General features: G+C 51.2%; 2 non-coding genes and 1 pseudogene across 2 annotated transcripts in view; all 3 read right to left on the bottom strand.

Annotated features, from left to right (window-relative positions):
• LOC149374034 (large subunit ribosomal RNA) overlaps positions 1-5,510 on the bottom strand; it is a 7,782-nt pseudogene extending 2,272 nt beyond the window's left edge.
• Positions 5,511-6,195: 685 nt separating this feature from the next.
• Positions 6,196-6,350, bottom strand: LOC149374035 (5.8S ribosomal RNA). The gene has a single exon (XR_016293213.1). It is a non-coding gene; the product is annotated as a 5.8S ribosomal RNA (ribosomal RNA).
• Positions 6,351-7,295: 945 nt separating this feature from the next.
• LOC149374036 (small subunit ribosomal RNA) overlaps positions 7,296-7,500 on the bottom strand; it is a 2,065-nt gene continuing 1,860 nt past the window's right edge. The window contains exon 1 of the ribosomal RNA XR_016293209.1: positions 7,296-7,500. This exon is cut by the window's right edge and continues 1,860 nt beyond it. This is a non-coding gene — a ribosomal RNA (small subunit ribosomal RNA).

The following is a 7,500-nucleotide window of genomic DNA, read 5'->3' on the forward strand; positions in this document are numbered from 1 at the left end:
TGAAGGAGAGGTAGGTGATTCCTCTTTCGGTGAGCCTCCTCTTACATTGGTCGAGCTCCTTATTAATGTACGGGCTCGTACAATTCTCCGCCTGATTTCCAGGCACAAGTCCAAGCAATCGCTGCTGTCTGTACAGGGGCGCCACCCATCTCACCGATGGTATTCCCAGGCCTCCCTCTGATGTTGGTGCGTGGAAGTATCCTGTGCAGGTATCATTTGGCAGCGCGAGCCACTGTCGAGCGAATGCACGTACTGCCCTGTCAACGGCCCTCAGCTCGCTGATATTCACCCTACCCAGGGACATACGATAGTATATACCTGGAAGAGCGAACACTTTGAGCGCAAAGAGCCGCTGTTGAGGCTTGAGAGGTGCTCTTGAGAGGCGCTCCAGGAGTGGGCAGAGAGTGGTGGTGAGTTTCTCCCTCTTTCGGCCTTCGGGTGTATATTCGAGGCCGAGATATTTCCATGAGTCCTCCCTTGTAAGCGCTCGCAGTGGTTGGCCATTGATCCTGAAGGTCCTTCTTGCATCGATGACCGTTTTCTTGAGGTGGCCATCAGCCACAACTGCCACCGTGTGGCATTTGCCGATGTTAAGGCGTAGGCCACAGGACTCCAAGTAGGTGTTGGTTTTGTCGAGCAGGTGTTGTAGCCCGACAGGAGAGTCAGCAATGAGGACCATGTCGTCCGCGAAGGCCATGGCTCTGGTGGTTTTGCCGGCGAAGGTGGAGCCACATTCATGTGGTAGAGATCTTAGCAGGTGATCCACCACGATGTTGAAGAGTACGGGAGATAGGGGATCGCCTTGTTTAACCCCCCTTGTGACTCTAAGTGGCTCTGATATCCATCCTTCGCCTGACAGCATTGTAGTAGCGTTGTTGTAGAAGTGGCGGAGGTACTCGATGAGTGAAGATGGTAGTCCTGCCGTTTCCGCCGCAGTCATGAGTGCGGTATGCTCAATGCTGTCAAAGGCCTTCGCCAGATCGAGTGTGGCCAGGAACGTCGACTTGTGCTCGGTGAATCTTGAGCGCAGGAGGGCATCAAGGAGTGTGGTGTTGTCTCTGCAGCCATCAATCCCCGCACGGAAGGCCCTTTGCTGATCGTCCAGGCTGACTAGTCTGTCAATCCTTTGTGCCAAGATCTTGTGAAGCACCCTGCAGAAGACCGACGTGACCGAGATTGGACGGAAATCTCCAGGTTCGGAAGCTCCGTCCTTCTTGGGGATGAAGATGGTCCTTGAGCAGGCCAGGTGTGATGGCATGATCTTAGACCATAGAATCAGATTGTACACCCGAGTGAGAACCGATGCTGGTATGGCTCTAAACTGACGAGCAGTCAGTCCATCTGGGCCAGGAGCGACGGCGAGCGATGGACGTGCTTCTTTAACATCACTTGGGGTAACTGGAGCCATGATGTCAACCTGAACTGGGCGAGTCTCGCACTTTGGCTTGGCGTTGGTAACCGGTTGTGTAAAGACTGTTGTCCAATAAGGCTCCATCCGGGCCCGCTCTGGCTGCCGGGCATTCTCGACGCTCCCAAGGATGGCATTGATGCACCTGCTTCGATTGGTCCTCCAGTGCCTCTGGGTTGCAGCATAGTCCCTTCTTCGTTTTTGCCTGTTGGTAAGCATAGCAGGTGGTGGTGCAGTGCAAGCTGCTCTGGTCGTGTGTGGTCTTGGAAGGATGTCCTTGAGATACAGGGACAATCTCTCAGCGATGGTCCTGTTGGAGGCACCGTTGGAAGCGGAGCGAACGATCTCGTCAAGCCTCTCCGATTGGTAGCCTGTGTCTGGTGGCATCTCTGGGAGGGATCCCAGATACTCAATCAGAGGATGAGGAGAAGGCGTAGCAGGTGGAGTGGTAGTATCCCCTGCTGCTTGTTGGTCGTCGCCTGAGTCTTCCTCCTCAAGCTGCGGGTTGTCGTGTTGTTCAGCGATGTACTGCTGAACCAATGTCTTATAGTCCCGGGGGCGACGATGTCCCTTGATGGATTCGATGGTTCGGTGTGGAAAGGACTCGTGGAGGGCCTGGTTCACGAAGCGCACACCTTGGATGGTTAGCTCCGCCTCCCGGCGGGCCAGAAGAGATGTTTCCTCCATGGTCCATCCAGTGCGCTTGTTGGATGCAATCCGCTCGTCATACCAGGTCTTGTGGGCCCTTCGATGGTGCTGCCCTCTGCCGTTGGTTGTTGGAAAGGTCCTCTCGCACCCTGGATACTCGCACTGGTAGGGGCCCTCGTTACCGGCCGCTGGCTGCTGGTTTGTCGTTGGTATGACCCTGTCTGTGGACGGGCCATTATCATCCGAGGCTTGGCTTCTAGTAGTTGGGCCAACTTGAAACGACCGGAGGGGCTGGCAACCCCAGGGTCGTGTAGGCGCCGAGACTCTTGTGATACAGAAGTATCTGCGAGCAACCCCCAGATGGGGTAAGAGTCACGGCTTGCCATGAGAAGGGGTCACTCAAGGCTTGCTCGCATTTTCTTTCCAACCCCCAACTTTGGGGGCGCAGGAAAATTCGAATTCACCCCCGAATGAATTCGGGTAAGAACTCTCCTCACTCCTGCAACCCCCTCTGTCAGGAGAAAGTCAGAAAAAACCGTGGCCAATCGGGGATTCGAACCCCCATCCATCAAGTCCGGAGGCACGAACCTTACCTCTTGACCACGGAGCCCCTTAAGAGAGTCATAGTTACTCCCGCCGTTTACCCACGCTTGCTTGAATTTCTTCACGTTGACATTCAGAGCACTGGGCAGAAATCACATTGCGTCATCACCCGCGAGGGCCATCGCAATGCTTTGTTTTAATTAGACAGTCGGATTCCCCTGGTCCGTGCCAGTTCTGAGCTGAGCGTTAAATGGCGGCCGAAGAGAACGAACGCAACGGCGGAACCGTCACGTAAGCCTCGCAGCAAGGAAGATCCGCGGGAGGCCAAGGCACGGTACCGAGCTCGGTCGCCCTCCGCGACAAATTTACGACGCGCACACCGCGAACGCGATGCACGCGCGCAAACCGCCGCAAAGTTGAACCTCGCCCAGGCCCGGCACGTCAGCCGCACCCGCTTCCCGACCAAGCCCGACACGCCCCGCTCCTCAGAGCCAATCCTTATTCCGAAGTTACGGATCCAATTTGCCGACTTCCCTTACCTACATTATTTTATCAACTAGAGGCTCTTTACCTTGGAGACCTGCTGCGGATATGGGTACGAACCGGCGCGACAGCTCCACGTGGCCCTCTCCTGGATTTTCAAGGTCCGAGGGGAAGATCCGGACACCGCCGCAACTGCGGTGCTCTTCGCGTTCCAAACCCTATCTCCCTGCTAGAGGTTTCCAGGGAACTCGAACGCTTATGCAGAAAAGAAAACTCTTCCCGGATCTCCCGTCGGCGTCTCCAGGTCACTTTGGGTTACCCCGACGAACACTCTTGCGAGAGCCCGAATTTTAAGCGGTTCCGCTGCCGGGTTCCGGAATAGGAACCGGATTCCCTTTCGCCCGACGGGTGTGTGCTTTCAATTAATGAAAATAATAAATTTAAACACCGTCATCGACATAGGATTTCTCCTAGGGCTTAGGATCGACTGACTCGTGTGCAACGGCTGTTCACACGAAACCCTTCTCCACGTCAGTCCTCCAGGGCCTCGCTGGAGTATTTGCTACTACCACCAAGATCTGCACCGACGGCGGCTCCAGGCAGGCTCACGCCCAGACCCTTCTGCGCACACCGCCGCGACCCTCCTACTCGTCAGAGCTTCATGACGTTGTAAAATTGCTTTTACAACGCCCCACTTGCCGCTGACGGCCGAGTATAGGCGCGACGCTTCAGCGCCATCCATTTTCAGGGCTAGTTGCTTCGGCAGGTGAGTTGTTACACACTCCTTAGCGGATTCCGACTTCCATGGCCACCGTCCTGCTGTCTTAAGCAACCAACGCCTTTCATGGTATCCCATAAGCGTCGACTTTGGCGCCTTAACTCGGCGTTTGGTTCATCCCACAGCGCCAGTTCTGCTTACCAAAATTGGCCCACTTGGCACTCTGATTCTTTTTTTTTTTGTATATAAATCTCATGGCTTCAATATTCAAGCAAGCCAGAGATCTCACCCATTTAAAGTTTGAGAATAGGTTGAGGTCGTTTCGGCCCCAAGGCCTCTAATCATTCGCTTTACCAGATGAAACTCGAAATTACGAGTGCCAGCTATCCTGAGGGAAACTTCGGAGGGAACCAGCTACTAGATGGTTCGATTAGTCTTTCGCCCCTATACCCAGTTCCGACGATCGATTTGCACGTCAGAATCGCTACGGACCTCCATCAGGGTTTCCCCTGACTTCGTCCTGACCAGGCATAGTTCACCATCTTTCGGGTCCCAACGTGTACGCTCTTGGTGCGCCTCAGCTCGCAATGAGCACGAGACGCCCCGGGAGTGCGGATCCGCATACGTGACGCGAATCATCCTCCCTAGGTCGCGGAGCACGAAGCTCGCAAACTTTTACTTTCATTGCGCCTTTAGGCTTAGTTATTTTTGTATAAAATAATACAAGTCCCAATGACTCGCGTACATGTTAGACTCCTTGGTCCGTGTTTCAAGACGGGTCCTGAAAGTATCCAAAGCAAAAGCGTCGCTGACCGGTAATTTTAATTGAAAAGCGCTAGGCTTTTCCGAGCCGGTTCGAGAACATTGGCGTTCAAAAGAGCCAAGCGCGCGCGGCAACGGCACGAGATGTCCGTTAAAATCCGAGCGCGACTCGATCGATCGCCAAGCCGAACGCATTCGAAAGTGCGACCCGATACCAATCTTGATTAAAAGTTTTCAATACCGCCGGGCAGTCGATCGGGTAAAGGACACCGATGGTCTGCCGTGCCGGTTTGGCACGACAGTCTACCGTACGGGCCGTCGATCGACACCCAACGGGTCGCGACGTCCTACTAGGAGAGAAGTGCACGCCGGCGTCGTCGGACATGACGCAGCGACCACGTGCCCCGAACGCGCTAAATACCCGAAAGCACCGCACGTTCGAGCATCGCGATCACACGCAAGCCAACAGCCACTAACGCTGAATCTCTCCATTCGAACTTTTGGATTTCTCAGGTTTACCCCTGAACGGTTTCACGTACTCTTGAACTCTCTCTTCAAAGTTATTTTCAACTTTCCCTCACGGTACTTGTTCGCTATCGGTCTCGTGGTCATATTTAGCCTTAGATGGAGCTTACCACCCGCTTAGAGCTGCACTCTCAAGCAACCCGACTCTAAGGAGAGGTTCTCCCACGGCGCGCTTCGGTCGCTACGGGCCTGGCACCCTCTGCGGGTAAGTGGCCTCGTTCAAGATGGACTTGGACGCAAAGCGACGTCATGGGATAATCGAACCCTCCCGAACACCACATTTCCCAACGGCGGAACCGTGGGATTCAGTGCTGGGCTCTTTCCTGTTCGCTCGCCGCTACTTGGGAAATCCTTGTTAGTTTCTTTTCCTCCGCTTAATAATATGCTTAAATTCAGCGGGTATTCTCGCCTGCTCTGAGGTCGTCTTGATTAATTTTTTTTATGTACGATAATAATTTTGTCTCAACATTGTGCTTTTCGAAGTTCAATTGAGACAAAAAAAAAAATATTTTCACACACGTACAACGTTGGAAAAAAAAAAAAATAACAAAAAAAAAAGAAAGATAAAATAAAAGGATTGCACATCGACCGGATGGTAATGTTTTTTTTTTGTCTCCTATTTTTTCTTCCTTCCTTTCCTCACCTCCTGCGACGCTTTATTTTTTTTTTGCTTTGCTTTCAAAACCGCGACGCAAAAGTATTTTTGACGATCGTACGGCTCGTCCGGTCCGCTCTTGATTCAACAGTGTTCGGATGAACAATTATTTAATGAGAGCTCCGGGACTCGGGCGAACGACGACCAAAAAAGAAAAGTTGGGAAGAAAAAAAAAAACAATAAAAAATAAAAAGAATGACAAACGATTCAAACGGCATCAACGTTGCCGCTTTAACCGGTCAAATTTTTATTTCTCGTTTTCGACAATCCATTATTTCATCTTTTCTTTTTTAAGTATTCTTTTTTTATTTCGAGCGACGCATTTGATTTCATACGAACGCCCAATTATTTCGCTCGTACACTCGAAGAAAAACTATACGACGGGTAGTTGATAACGACGCGTCGGGTTTCTCTTCGTGACCAGCAGTCTTTTTGTTTTTTTTTTTTATCGAACGACCCTCAGCCAGACGTGGTCCAGGAAATATATCCGAGGACCGCAATGTGCGTTCAAAGTGTCGATGTTCATGTGTCCTGCAGTTCACAAGTTGACGCGCAATTAGCTGCGTTCTTCATCGACCCACGAGCCAAGTGATCCACCGTTCAGGGTAATCAATTTATTTTTATCATTATTATAGTTTATTTTTCACACTTACAGTGTAATATTTTCTCGGTCAATTCGTATTTTTTATTATACGAAAAATGACCAATACAAAACGCAACGGAGAGCCAGGCTCTTTCGAATAAAAAGTGTGCCCATCGGTTCTCCGTTGGGCCACCCCGCTGCGTCCCGCAAATGCGACACGAGCGGCAGGCATTGGGGCGCACCACGAAATATTACGAAACTTTTTGATAACGAGCGGCGTCTCCCATTTCTTTTTATCTTGAGAACAAGATGAAAGGGGCAATAACGGCGACACGCATACAGTTCATAATATTTCGCGACATTTATACGCAGAGTCTCGGCTTATTGGGGCGTAAAATCATTCCAAAACCTTGGATAATAACGCGTACACGCTATTATCCTCGTAAGCTCGATCATGTCATTAAAACGAAGTGATTGCATGACCACCGAATGACGACGTTCCCCCTCGTTACAACGAGGCTTTCAACATAATAACCGTTGACTCGAGGAAAACGCTGTCCGGTCGAAATTCAATCTTCGTGATAAAATCCGTGACCAATAGCCTCGAGGTTGCCACGGCAAGACACTGGTTAATGGAAAGAAAAAATAAAGATCCGTTGTGCACGCGCACCCTACGATTTTTACGTAGGTGCGCGAGGGCAAGCGTGGCCAGCCCGATCGTATGTTTCAACTATTATAGAACAAAGACGCTAGGCATTGGCGCACGCATCGAAACCTACGACCACCAATCCGTTAACTTAATTTTTCACAGCCCCTTGTCAAAGGAGGGAGAAAGAAAAAGTAACGTGGCGCGAGGCGCGTAAATACAACGATTATACATTTTCCTTCGGCGCAGCTTTCAAACAAAATTTCTTTTTTTTTTTTTTTTTTTCTTTCATGACAAACGTTGCGACGTCTTACGTGCGAACGTTAATGATCCTTCCGCAGGTTCACCTACGGAAACCTTGTTACGACTTTTACTTCCTCTAAATGATCAAGTTTGGTCATCTTCCCAGTGCAATCGGCAACGCAACGAGTGCGTTGCCGCGCGTCAGTCCGAAGACCTCACTAAATCATTCAATCGGTAGTAGCGACGGGCGGTGTGTACAAAGGGCAGGGACGTAATCAACGCGAGC

The sequence above is a fragment of the Copidosoma floridanum genome, unplaced genomic scaffold, assembly GCF_036245765.1.
Source record: "Copidosoma floridanum isolate Cflo_tuat_1 unplaced genomic scaffold, Cflo_Japanese_pri ptg000022l, whole genome shotgun sequence".
Taxonomy (NCBI): Eukaryota; Metazoa; Arthropoda; class Insecta; order Hymenoptera; family Encyrtidae; genus Copidosoma; species Copidosoma floridanum.